Consider the following 13,804-nt stretch of genomic DNA (forward strand, 5'->3'; position numbering starts at 1 on the left):
AAAGATTCCAGCGGCAAGCTTTGGGTGGGCCAGCTGGAAAACCAGGCTGCCGACCGTCCGCCTGGGGAGGTCAGCGACATACCTGAGCCAAACGCGCCCTCAAATGCGCATTTACCACGCCTACAGTCCTAACCTTAAACCTGGCCAAATCCCCCCACGTAGAAAGGCCTCACCAGTGATGAACACGCAGGCACCACCAAGACACCACAATTGATCTCGCAGCCAAGCACCAGACGGTAAAAAGAGCACCGCATGCTCAAAGCTGCGCTCTTCCTCCTCAGCGTCCCTCAGTGCACAACCGTCGTCATCTTTCTCGGATAGAATGACGTCTACAACCGCCATGTCTTCTGGATTGTTCTGAAGCCCACTGCCGTCCAGCACCCTAGCTTCATAACGCGCAGACGAACCAGCGTCCTCTCCCGACATGAGTGCTGGCACGCAGCTCTCGTCATGCTCCTGACGCGTTCCACCCTATTGCAGATGACAGTCTGCCTTGCACTCAGTTGCGGCGTTTCCGCTACTGCAGCTGCTTTCTGGAATGTGACTAAGCTCACAGCGCTGCGAAAGCACGCGACTCGTTTTCCATCAATCGCCGCAAACACTAACGTCCAACTCAGCGTCCGCAAACTCTATACATACGTTGACTGAAAGTGTCAGGTTTCTGCGTTTCTGCTGAACGCCATGCTCAACACGGTGTGTCATCCTCTTTGACTTCGAGTCATCAGTATGGTAAAACTAACCTGTCTCACGACGGTCTAAACCCAGCTCACGTTCCCTATTAGTGGGTGAACAATCCAACGCCTTCGCAATGATAGGAAGAGCCGACATCGAAGGATCAAAAAGCGACGTCGCTATGAACGCTTGGCCGCCACAAGCCAGTTTATCCCTGTGGTAACTTTTCTGACACCTCTTGCTTAAAACTCTTAATGCCAAAAGGATCGAGGGGCCCCGCTTTCAAGGTCTCGAATCGTACTGAAATTCAAGATCAAGCAGGCATTTGCCCTTTTGCTCTACGCGAGGTTTCTGTCCTCGCTGACCTCGCCTTAGAGCACCGGCGTTACCGTTTGACAGATGTACCGCCCCAATCGGATGTTGAACGGTTTCCATGTTAACGATCCCTATGGAGGGAAACCGTTCAACATCCGATTGGGGCGGTACATCTGTCAAACGGTAACGCCGGTGCTCTAAGGCGAGGTCAGCGAGGACAGAAACCTCGCGTAGAGCAAAAGGGCAAATGCCTGCTTGATCTTGAATTTCAGTACGATTCGAGACCTTGAAAGTGGGGCCCCTCGATCCTTTTGGCATTAAGAGTTTTAAGCAAGAGGTGTCAGAAAAGTTACCACAGGGATAAACTGGCTTGTGGCGGCCAAGCGTTCATAGCGACGTCGCTTTTTGATCCTTCGATGTCGGCTCTTCCTATCATTGCGAAGGCGTTGGATTGTTCACACACTAATAGGGAACGTGAGCTGGGTTTAGACCGTCGTGAGACAGGTTAGTTTTACCATACTGATGACTCGAAGTCAAAGAGGATGACACACCGTGTTGAGCATGGCGTTCAGCAGAAACGCAGAAACCTGACACTTTCAGTCAACGTATGTATAGAGTTTGCGGACGCTGAGTTGGACGTTAGTGTTTGCGGCGATTGATGCAAAACGAGTCGCGTGCTTTCGCAGCGCTGTGAGCTTAGTCACATTCCAGAAAGCAGCTGCAGTAGCGGAAACGCCGCAACTGAGTGCAAGGCAGACTGTCATCTGCAATAGGTTGGAACGAGTCAGGAACATGACGAGAGCTGCGTGCCAGCACTCATGTCGGGAGAGGACGCTCCTCTTCCCAGCGAGGAGGAATACCTCCAAGACATGGTCCGCGTATGGCGCGGACGCAGGAAGACTAAGGCCTCCAGGGACGCCAACACGGACGCCGGCCAGCAACGGGTGGCGGGACGCTCTGCACATGTGCAGGGCGAGAACGCTCAACATGCAGCTGTGCAACAAGCAAAACAGCCCCGGTGGCGGCCGCAACACACGCCCCGCATCGGGAAAGACGAAATCATTGTGGTGCTTAAGCCACGAGAAACCATCGACCTGAAGGCCACCTTAGGTCCCGGACAAGCCGGCGCTGCCGTTCGCAGCATCCTCGGGGACGCCGCAAGTGTGGGGCTTGCAGTGTGGCCCGTGTGGGAGCAAAATGTGCTCGTGTGCACACTGAAATCAGTGGAAGCTGCGGAGAAGCTGCTCCGGGACGTCATGCTGCCGGTCGGAGGCCGCACGCTGCTATTCCGGGGCCACCCTAAGCTCTCCGGCGAATTCTGCAAGGGCGTCATCACCGTCTCCCCGGACGAGACATCTGAGACTGTCAAGAAAAAACTCAGTGAGGACCCCAACGTACTATCCGTGCGCAAACTGGGCAAAACGCAGGTTGCTGTGGTCACCTTTGTGGGGACAAGGGTGCCGCGGACCGTGCTTTATAGTTGCGAGCGTCTCCCCGTCCGCTTCTATAAGAAAACGATCCCTGCCTGCCCTCGCTGTGGCACGGTGGGGCATCGGGCCGACGCCTGCCCGCGGCCGCAGCCTGGACGCTGTGAACGCTGCGGGGCTCAGGTTGCTGCTGCTCCTGACGGTGGCCCATCTGAACATCAATGCTCCCCGTGCTGCCTCATCTGCGGAGGCAGCCATCCCACCGGAGCGCCTGGCTGCGCGGGCAAGTACCGCAAGGTCGTCAAGCCGGGACGCCCACACACCCCAAAGCAGAAGCAGACGCCGGGACCCAAAAAGGCCCAGACGCCCACGGCCGGACCCAAGCAGGCCCCGGGGCCCAAGCCCGAACCCAAGAAGGCCCAGTCCGGATCGCCAAAATTTGTGAAGTCCGGGAACCCGACGAGGCCACCGGTCCTGAAAGCCGAGGATTTCCCACCTCTGGTACCGCGCCAAAATCAGGTGAGCAGTTGGAGTGGGTTAGTCTCTGGGCCCACCCCCCCTCCCTCCCCCACCGAATCCGCCCTACAGCGGCAGGTAGAGGAGCTCAGGCGCCAAAATCAAATTCTCGCCCGTAAAATTCAAGAATTAGAAGCTAAGCAGGCCGGGCAGTCCGAGCCCATGCAGAACGCTGAGCCCGAGGATAGTGATGACGGATCCTCAGTATCATCTTGCCTAACTAGCGTCTCGCGGCAAACCGCGGACACGGTGGTCGATTCGGCCCCCGCGGACGCCGGCCGCTTCGAGGCCCTGGAGCGTAAAGCCGAGCAGTTGGAGGAGCGGGTGGCAGCGCTCCCGAACCAAATTATGATTGCGGTCCGCGAGTCCTTTCAGGACATGTTCAGTTCCGCATTTGCTACAATGCTTCCCGACATTGCGGCCCAGGTGACTGACTCTGTCCTTAAGGCGGTGCAGCCCTGGGTCAGCTCCCAAATAAAAAATTATCTCTCCTGCGACTCCCCGCAGCTAAAACGTAAAATAGCTCCTCGACAGGCAGCGGAAGAAAGCTGTTCCGGGCCGATAGCCGCGGCGTTGATGCAACCCCTACCTGGGGCTGCGCTGGCCTCCGAACCGAGTGGCTACCCAGCACTGTAAAATAAAAACATCAATATGGCTGGCAAACCTTCTCAGAAAGCTAAAAAATTAGACCAATTCGAAATCATTCAATGGAACTGCAGGGGTTTCAGAGCCTGCAAAAAACGGTCACATCTCCAGCTCTACCTGCAGTCCCTTGGTGACATGCCGGCGCTTCTTGCTTTGCAAGAGCCCGGCAATGATGCTAAATTCTCTGGGTATAGCTCGTTTCAGGGGGGCCCCTCGACCTGCATCCTGGTGCATAAAGCATACACCGCGATTCAGGTCGATCTTGATCTGGAGACTGAGCAAGAATACACCATGGTGAGGGTTCTGCCTCTCAGGCGCCGCGACCCGTCAATACATGTGCTTAATGTGTATTGCCCCCCGCATAAGCCGCGTGTTACTTTCAGCGAAATTTTCTATCGTGCTCTCAAGTCGGCTGACAATGAACCCCTGGTGATCATTGGGGATTTCAACGCACCCAGTCTACATTGGGGCTATCACTTCGAGAAATCCAGGGGACGCAAGCTGGCGGAGCTCATCTCCACCCTTCGTCTTACGTTGCTCACGGATCCGTCTTGCCCCACACGTGTGGGCAACTCGGTCACCCGTGACACGTGTCCTGACTTATCTCTGGTTAGGAACACTACAAACGCCCCATGGGAGAACCTGGGGGATACCCTGGGCAGCGACCACTGCCTTCTCCGCATCACGCTTTTGGCGAAGGCAGCCCGTAAAAAATGGGGCCAGGCGAAAATAACCAATTGGCACCAATTTCGAATTCAGGACGTCCCTCCGGTACTATTCTCTGACGGCTATGCGGAGTGGGCAACACAGGTCACCAACATACAGAAACAACACACGCAAACACTTCACACCACCGACGAGATCCCCGCAGTGGACAATCACCTCCTGCATCTGTGGGAGGCGCGCCGGAGCTTAACAAAACGATGGAAGAAACACAAGACGAATCGCAAGCTTAGAGCTCGTATTGCACAACTTACGGAGCAGGCTGCGGCATATGCTGCCCAGCTCACAGACGCCAATTGGATAGAACGCTGCAACTCGGCAGCGCTCAGATGAGCTCGAAGGGGACTTGGCGTCTCTTGCGCAGCCTCATCGACCCTTCTCAAACGAAAGGGGAGACGCAAAAACAGCTCCGGCGGGCTCTACACGGGTACCAAGGTACGACGGTGCAACTAGCGGACACTTTGTGCGACAGGTATCTCTGCCGCACAAACGACCCGGTTGGGCCCGAGTACACGTACTCCGGCAAGCCAAATCAGGATTTAGACGCCCCTTTTGAGTTGCATGACCTTAAGGCGGCCCTGGCTAAAATGCGCCGAGGTGGGGCACCGGGTCGGGATCGCATAACAGTGAAACTGTTGGCGAACCTCTCCGACTGTGCATATCTCCATTTGCTACAATACATAAATCAGATCTGGGATGGGTGTCCGCTCCCACTCGAATGGAAAACATCCCTTGTAACGTTCATCCCCAAAGCAGGTAAAGCCGTGACTACGGACAACTTGAGACCCATCTCATTAACCTCGTGTGTGGGAAAGCTCATGGAGACGATGGTTCGGGATCGCCTCTCTCCATACATGGAGGGTAAGGGCCTCTTTGCAGACACTATGTTCGGGTTCCGCCCGCGCATGTCTGCACAGGATGTCCTACTCCAACTACACAGGGACATAATACGACCCACAGCCACGCAACAAAACGACAAGGCCATTCTCGCCCTCGATCTTAAGGGGGCGTTTGACAACGTTAAACATGCCACCATACTCTCTAACTTGAACACCACTAACTGCGGGGCGAAGGTCTTCGCCTATGTCAGAGACTTCCTCTCTGCGCGTCAGGCACTCCTCCGGATCGAGGACGAGGAGTACGGCCCGTACTCTATGGGTACACGAGGTACACCACAGGGGGCGGTGTTATCACCGCTCCTTTTCAACATCGCCATGATGCACCTGCCCGGCCGACTGGCTCAGGTAGATGGCATAAAACACGCACTCTACGCAGACGACATTACAATCTGGACCACCGAGGGGAGCATTGGGGAGATAGAGGACCGACCGCCTTCAGCAGGCCGCCACCATAGTCGAAGCATATGCTGCCGACTGTGGTCTCCAATGTGCTCCCGCCAAATCAGAGCTTCTACACGTCAGGACAAACCACAAGGACAACACGTCTCTACACATAACTCTGTCAGGCGGTCCCATCAGAGAAGTGGCGGAGCTCCGGATCCTGGGTCTGTTCATCAATAACAAACTTAGGCCGGACTCTACTATAGCGAAACTCAAGAGCATAGGTGAACAGGTAGGGCGCATGATCCGCCGTGTTTCCAACAAGCGGGGTGGTCTGCGGGGCAGGGACGCGCTACGGCTCGCCTATGCCTTCGTGACCAGCCGGATCCTCTACGCCGTGCCGTACCTACGCACCACCAAACAACAAGACGAGCGCATTGACGCCATCATCAGGAAGGCAACAAAGCGAGCACTGGACCTTCCGGTGGCTACCTCCAACGCCAAACTGAAGGCGTTGGGAGTGGTAAACTCCTATCAGGAGGCCCACCTCGTGAACCAATATACGCGGCTATCGCAGACGGTGCCTGGGCGCCGCCTGCTAAACCGCTTACACATCCAACACACATGCATACCAGAGGGGACGGAGAACATCCCGGTGCTGTGGCGCCACATGCTCTTGGTCGCTCCGCTCCCGCGTAACATGGACATGGCTTCACATGAAGGCAGACGACAAGCGCGGGTTCGCACGCTTGAGAGGCAATATGGGTATAAAGAGGGCGTCTATTACGTGGACATCACAGGGCCGTCGCCCTCAGGATTCTTCACGGCGGCCGTAGTCCACCGGGGAATGAATGTCGATGGGCTATCTTTTCGGGCCCCAAATTCAACACGAGCGGAGGAAGTCGCAATAGCTCTCGCTGCCGCCGATCCAAAATCGGATACGGTTATTACAGACTCTCGCCGGGCCTGTGAACATTATCTTGCAGGCGAAATATCACCTCTGGCCTCGCAAATTCCAAGACGCGCTCTCGCCGATCCAACTCGCACAAAAGTGATCTGGGCTCCTGGCCACCAGGGTCTACGAGGCAATGAGGCCGCTGATGCGGCCGCCCGAGCGCTCACACACCGGGCTCCTCATCCTAGCTCTCATGGCTCAGAAGCTCATAAACCGCTTCTGCGGTTCCGCGAAATCCTAATTTATTATTGCGACAGCCACCGTCTCTACCCGGCACCTGCCAAGGGGCTGAGTAAGGCGGAGGAGCGAACTCTGCGGCGCCTGCAGACAGGAACCCTTCTCTGTCCTGCAATAGCAAAACACTTCGATCCGAACACAGATGGGCGCTGCCCGCACTGTGGAGAGATCTGCGATATCTTTCACATGGTGTGGGCATGTACTCAGAATCCTCACCTTCCCCCCTCCCCCACCCCCACCCGAGAGGCATGGGAGACTGCCCTCCTCAACTGCTCCACACTGGAGTCCCAAAGGGCTCTGGTCAAGCGGGCGCGAGACGGGGCCTCGTCATGCGGTGTCCCGGACTAAGGATACCGACCATGCAGCAGGGTTATTTATTTTTTTTTAACCCTCAAGCTCTCTTGATTAAAGTTTTTCACCACCACCACCACCACCCCAATCGGAGTCTCATTCCATGCTGAAATCGAAAGTAACGGCAAAAATAAAGCGGAATGAGAAAGAGCCTCCACCTGCGGAGCATCAACAGGCTTAAACCAATCAAAAATAAAAGAACAGGGTCAAATTGGCCAAAAAAGGAATTTAGTGGAAAAAGCCAATTGGTTTGGTTTGGTTTATGGCGTTTAACGTCCAAAAGCGACTGAGGCTATGAGAGACGCCGTAGTGAAGGGCTCCGGAAATTTCGACCACCTGGGGTTCTTTAACGTGCACTGACATCGCACAGTACACGGGCCTCTAGAATTTCTCCTCCAAAGAAATTCCAGCCGCGGCGGCCGGGATCGAACCCGCGTCTTTCGGGTCAGCAGCCGAGCACCATAACCGCTGAGCCACCGCGGCGGCAAAAATTGGAAAAATAAAAAATGGGCACGGTAACAATAGTGGCCTAAGGGCTCAGCGAGCACAGAAAGATGACAAATCCTCGGTGAGCTTCTTTTATTTCCAAAATTCGATGAGGGTGCCAAGGAAAAAAAAAAGCAGGATGAAGATGTAAAAAATAAATAAATAAACAAATACACACATATTAACAAAATATTTACAGAAATATTTAGAAACACTGAAATAATTAGAAATGAAAACAGAAGAGAAACAAACAAAATTAGAAACAAAATCAAAAGATTGGTTTGTTTTGTTGGGGTTTAAGGTCCCAAAGCGACTGAGGCTATCATAGACGCCGCAGTGAAGGGCACCGGAAATTTCGACCCCCTGGGGTTCTTTAACGTGCACTGACATCGCACAGTACACGGCCTCTAGAATTTCTTCTCCAAAGAAATTCAACCGCCGCGGCCGGGATCGAACCCGCGCCTTTTGGGTCAGCAGCCGAGCGCCGTAACCACTGAGCCACCACGGCGGAGCCAGAATCAAAAGACAGAAGTGAAAAAGAGAGAAAAGGAAGGAGAAAAGGAATGCAAAGGAAGTAGAAAGTGAAAGTTATGAAAAAAAAAAGAGACAGAGGACGAAGACACAGGAATGTTATTTCACTTCAAATATTCTTCTGTCGTTTTTCATGAATACATTCTTCAAAATTCACTTTTGGCTCCGATATTTTGTCGTAATCCTATGAAAATTTCCTTATTTGTACCCCTATACCTAGGTCAATCCCCCCACGTGGGTATGTGCCATTATCAAGAGGTGAAGAAGAAGAAGAAGAAGGAGCAGGCAGCAGGAGGCAGAAGAACTTGTAGACAGGGTGGAAAGAGGAAATCTGAAAAAAAAAGCATAGACGAGTAGCAGAGAAGTGTGCCAATGTACAAATCATATATTAGTGTGCCTCTCCTGTGTAAATGTGTTGAGAGAGGCAAAAAGTAGAGGGAAAAAAGACGAAAAGGAAAAGAAAAGTATACACAGAGAGAAAGGAACTGTTAGATTGCTAGGTAGAGTAGGTGCATTGGAAGTGATATGGGAAAAGAGAAAAATGTATTATGTAAGAGTGCAGAGTGGCTGCGACTCGCCGCCACAGAAGGGAGGACACTGGAACATCCACCCATAATTGGGCAGAATGTCCCCCCTGTGGATGCGTTACACAGTCGTGTGTGTGTGGGTGTGTTTGTGGGTAGGATGTGTGTGTAATGTCTTAGTTATGGTGGGAATAATTGGGGAGCGACTGACTGATTAAGGCAACGATTCGGAGGAGCAAGGCGACGGTGTGGCGGTCATCCAGCCATGACCGCCACACCGCAGTGGTATTTTTTGGGTGTTTGAAGGTGGCAAACGGGTGACAACGTCTCGTGTTATGGGGCAATGTGATGACAAGTAATGGGAAACGTCACCGTTGGGGTGACCGCACGGACATGCTGATGATGATGCAAGGCCGAAGCGATGAAAGTTTGAAGGAAATCGTCCATGTCCTGTGAGTAGTGTAGTGAGAGGCTTCGGTGGAGAAAATGCGTCGGGAATGTTATGTATACTTGGAATCCAATAATATATTCCTGTTCCCTCATTATGTTCTTGCCACCACTCGTGCCAACGCGCGAGCACTGTGGTGTGTGTTTCCTGACAGATGAACGTGTTCATGTAAAAAGTTCTGATGCGCGTGGATCGGCTGGCGCGAGACGCGATGAGGTCGGCGAGCTCGTTACCGAAAACTCCTGTGTGAGATGGAACGTGATACAAATGAAGTGGTCTGATTTGTGACAGTGAAAGTAACAATTTCTTAATGTGGTATATTCGTTTGTCTGTTGTGATGTAGTTCTGTAATGTTTTCAAAAGCGATAAGCAGTCAGTGTAGATATGTACAGGTGTTGTACCGGGCAGTGTCAATGAATATGAGAGGGCGTCGTGGAAGGCAATGACCTCGGCACCGTAGGCGCTGAATGCCATCTCCACCCTGAAGCGGCCCACTGAAATGAGATGATCCATGGAAGTAAATGCGAAGTATGAGGCGCCAGCCGATGTTGTGGTGTATGAACCATCTGTGTATATGTGGTAGCCGGGTAGATGAGAGTGGGTGTGTAAATGTGACAGCAGAGGCCGGGTGCTCAAGCGTGTCATCAAATGGTGCCGCCACTTCGGAGGCGCGGTACGTTCTAGAACCGGACGCGACATCCAATCGGCGTGCGAAGAGCGCAAACTCCACATTCAACCGATCGAGGTCGAAATGCAGAGGAGGCGCCCGCAACAGAATTCGGAGCGCCCTCGTGCTCGTCGTGGAGTACGCCCGGACCAACGCCAGAAGCGGGGCCCGTTGGACGGAAACCAGACGCGCATGTAATCCTGAGTGAGGACTCTCGGTCCACCACACAGGGCACGCGTACGTGAGGGCCGGCAAGACTACCTGGGTGTGAAGTGCCCTTAGCTGGCCAGGAGCCGGCGTGCCACTGAGCCGCAGGAATGTGCTGAGGCGTGCAGAGAGCATCTCGGCGCGCTCCTTGAGCAAATCCCCGTGAGCTATGAAGGACAGGGTGCGGTCGAAGACAACGCCTAGCACTCGAACGGATGGCCTGAATTGCAGGCGGGCTCCATCGAGGCGAATGGCGGGAGGTGTCCCTCCCATACCCCCTCTGGGGGGAGAAATGAGAAGGCACACCGTCTTCTCCCTGCTGATGGAAACTCTCGCCCCTTTCGCCCACGAGGCTACTCGGCTGAGTGCCTCCTCCGCAAGAGCCGTGAGCTCCTTCCTACAGCGACCGGGCACAACGACGACAACGTCGTCTGCATAGGCCTGAAGCGACATGCCCTCTGGCATCGGCAGCTCGAGCAAACCACGCACAACTATATTCCAGAGGAGCGGTGTCAGCGGAGAACCCTGCGGGCTGCCCAATGTGGGACGCGCAACCGCGTCGCCCGCATTAGAGCGGACCACCACCTCGCGGTCCCATAGAAAGTACCGGAGCAGTGCGCGAAGGTTTCTCGGACATCCCCATTGTGCGAGAGAACTGAGCACTAGGGGATGCCATACACTGTCGAAGGCACCCCTGAAATCGATGGAAATTAGTATGGCGTGGAGGCCGTCTGCTCGGAACCCTCTTAATTTTGAGACCAAAGCGTAAAGCGCCTGTATGGCACTCCGTTGCCTGGTGAATCCGAATTGGTTCGAATGAAGCAAATTTTTGGTGGGCCATGAAGTGGTAGAGGCGACCATAGAGAAGACGCTCGAGCACCTTGCCTAGCACCGAATTCATTACTATCGGACGGTATGATGCGGGTGCGTTTTGTGGTCTGCCTGGTTTGTGGATGAAAATGATGCGACCCTTTCACCACGCCACCGGGAAATGACCGAAGCGGAGAGCCGACGAAAATAAAGTGATGAAAAAATTTGGATGTTGTTTCCAAAGTGTTGTCACTAGTGGTGTGAGGCCGTCGAGACCCGACGCCGTGCCCTGCTTTATGCGAGAGACCGCCATGTCGATCGCTCCGTAAGTGAAGGGCACGTCGTCAGGGCCGCCCAGCGCGGTGTCTCTCGCCAAAACTCTCGTGTGTGTGTGCTGTGGGAGGTCTGCTGTAGTGTCATTGGTAGCAACGTGCCGCGAGGAGAGTGTGCGGTGTCGAGTAGTGACGTTGTGAGTGTTGCGTCTGGCCTCTGTATTGGTGGAAGTGTGAGTGGTGAGCGGAGTTTTCCAAATGCAATTTTGAACGGCCTACCAAATACTCCACTCCTAATAAAATCGCGGGCTAATGACTGTGTATCTAGGTGGTGCGCCTCGTAAATGTGTTGGCTGAAGATGCGTAGTGCAGTGTAATAAAGGTGTCCGTAGTGTTGTCTGATGTGATTATGTTTGGAGCGTTGATATCTTCAGCGGAGAGCGCGCACTCGCGAACGCTGCGTGGCAAGGTCTTGAGTCCACCATGACGCAGGGAGATGTGTTCGTGTCGGTGTGGGTCTGAAAGATGAGTGTTTTTTGCGTGATTTTTCAATGAGGTAATGAAATTTGTTTATGATTGTGTCGATGGCGTCCGCCGAAGCCAGACGGACGCCGGCCACCGCATCGAAGAATGGGTCGTGTGACATGTCATTTAATAATCGTGTAGTGCCTCTGTACGTTAATCTGCGCTGTCTGGTCGTAGAGTGTGCTCCGAATTTCACTTCAATGTGTTTGTGTTCTGACAGTGTACTTGTTTCAGAGACTAGCCATGTGTACGGTAAAGTAAGCATGTTGTTAGTGGCTAGTGTTATGTCTATCCAGCTGTCAGTGTAAGGTGTCGAGTACGTAGGAGGGGATGCCGGATCGTTTAAAGTTAACAAGCCTGAGGACATAGCGAAATTTAGTAATTCCCCCACCCCTGATGTCACAAATATGTGGTCCCCAGGCCGTGTGTTTGGCATTAAAATCGCCCCCCAACACGACCCGCATCCCCTCTGTGAGGATGAGTGCTTCTCGTATGTCGTCAAATGTTCGGGTCATTGGAGTGCGCGGTGGTGCGTATGCCGAGATTAATAAAAAAGATGCGGTGGCCGCCGAGCAAATGACAGCTACTACCCGTGTGGTGACTGTGATGGGGAACATGTCGTAATGTTGTTGGCGTGCAATTATAGCCGATCGCGGTCCCGACTGGGCGGCGAAGACGGTCCACTCCGGGGTATACCTGTTATGATGTCTGCTCGTGTGTATGGATCTGATATGAGTGCAAAATGAAAATCTCCCTCCCTCAGTCTCTCCACTGGCGCCGGGGTCGCATTCCTGCAGTGATCGAGATTAACTTGGATGAATGAAAAGGTTAAAGGTGTCATTGCTGTTTTAAAATGTGAGGGGTGAAAGTGTGTACAAATGAAGCAGGAATGGCCCGTGCGGAGAAGAGGTGAAGCGTGGAAAATAAACACGATGAAAGCGAAGTGATTGGTTGGTTTATTGGGGTTTAACGTCTCAAAGCGGCTGAGGCTATGAGAGACGCCGTAGTGAAGGACTCCGGAAATTTCGACCACCTGGGGTTCTTTAACGTGCACTGACGTCGCACAGCACACGGGCCTCTAGAATTTCGCCTTCAAGAAATTCAGCCGCCGCGGCCGGGATCGAACCCGCGTCTTTCGGGCCAGCAGCCGAGCGCCGTAGCCACTGAGCCACCGCGGCGGGGCAAAGCGAAGTGAGGCAGAGGAGGAAATAGAAAATAATAAACAGTGATAATGGGAGGGAGGGAGTTGGGTAGTGCAAGAGTGTTTGACTAAACAACCGTGGATCGTGCCCCGCCCAGGTGTGTTGTGATTCGTGAGTGTAACAGTGTAGTGTACGTGTTTGGAGGAGCGGAGGAATCGTGGCTTCGCTTTGTAATGAAATAACGGACCGTATATGCGAAAGTGTTGCGAGAAAAGGGGAGTGCAGGAAGGAGAGAAAGTGAAAAGGGAACATGGGTAAACCATGTTCCTCGAAACAGAACGAAAGAAGAGGATTTTGATAGGTTGGGTGAGATGAAGGTATACGATCTGAAAAAGAGGAAAGGGGAAGAAGTGGCTGATGGAAAAATTGCCGGCGCCGTAAGCAAAGTGCTGGGCGCCGAGCAAGTTCCGTGGTTATGAAAACGTGCACGGTCCTCCGCCCCTCGTAGTTTGTGTTGGTGTGTTTAACTTGTCTCATGATCTGTCCTGAGCCTCATCCTCGCAATGCGTTCAGCAAGGATGGGTCACTCTTTCGCCCCGGCCCTGTGAGGAGGAACCTCCCGCCCCTCACGCCTGCACACCGCACAAGCCGCAGCGGCAGCGCCGCCAGAAGCAGCACAGGCGGTCACGACATGCGCTCCTGCGCAGTTTGTGCAGGCCGCCCTCGCCGGATCGGAGGCGAGGCGGCAGTTTCGTCTAGAGTGTCCGTATTGTGCACAGAATGTGCACAAGGGAACGTGAAGGTCCTCCTCGACCTGGGCCGAGGACCATATAGTCAGTCGCCCCTCTTCCTTATTTTAGTGAACGTCTCCGGGCTCACGGAGAGGACGTGTGTTTTGGCACTGTTACGAGACCGGAACGTGTAGCGCCGCATCATCGATGACGCGTCGATGCCGAGGTCGGCATTCTTTGAAACAATCTGCGCCACGACGGCGTCATTCGCTACATCAGGGTCGACGCCCCACACGCGAATGTGGGGCCTACGCCGCTCTGCCACCCGCACCGCCATCGC

General features: G+C 53.8%; 1 pseudogene; it reads left to right on the forward strand.

Moving 5' to 3' along the window:
- The window catches only part of LOC149367450 (uncharacterized), a 38,663-nt pseudogene extending 25,171 nt beyond the window's left edge, over positions 1 to 13,492 (forward strand).
- Positions 13,493 to 13,804: the final 312 nt, after the last annotated feature.

Source organism: Amblyomma mixtum, chromosome 1 (genome assembly GCF_055824585.1).
Source record: "Amblyomma mixtum isolate Tamu chromosome 1, ASM5582458v1, whole genome shotgun sequence".
Classification (NCBI taxonomy): Eukaryota; Metazoa; Arthropoda; class Arachnida; order Ixodida; family Ixodidae; genus Amblyomma; species Amblyomma mixtum.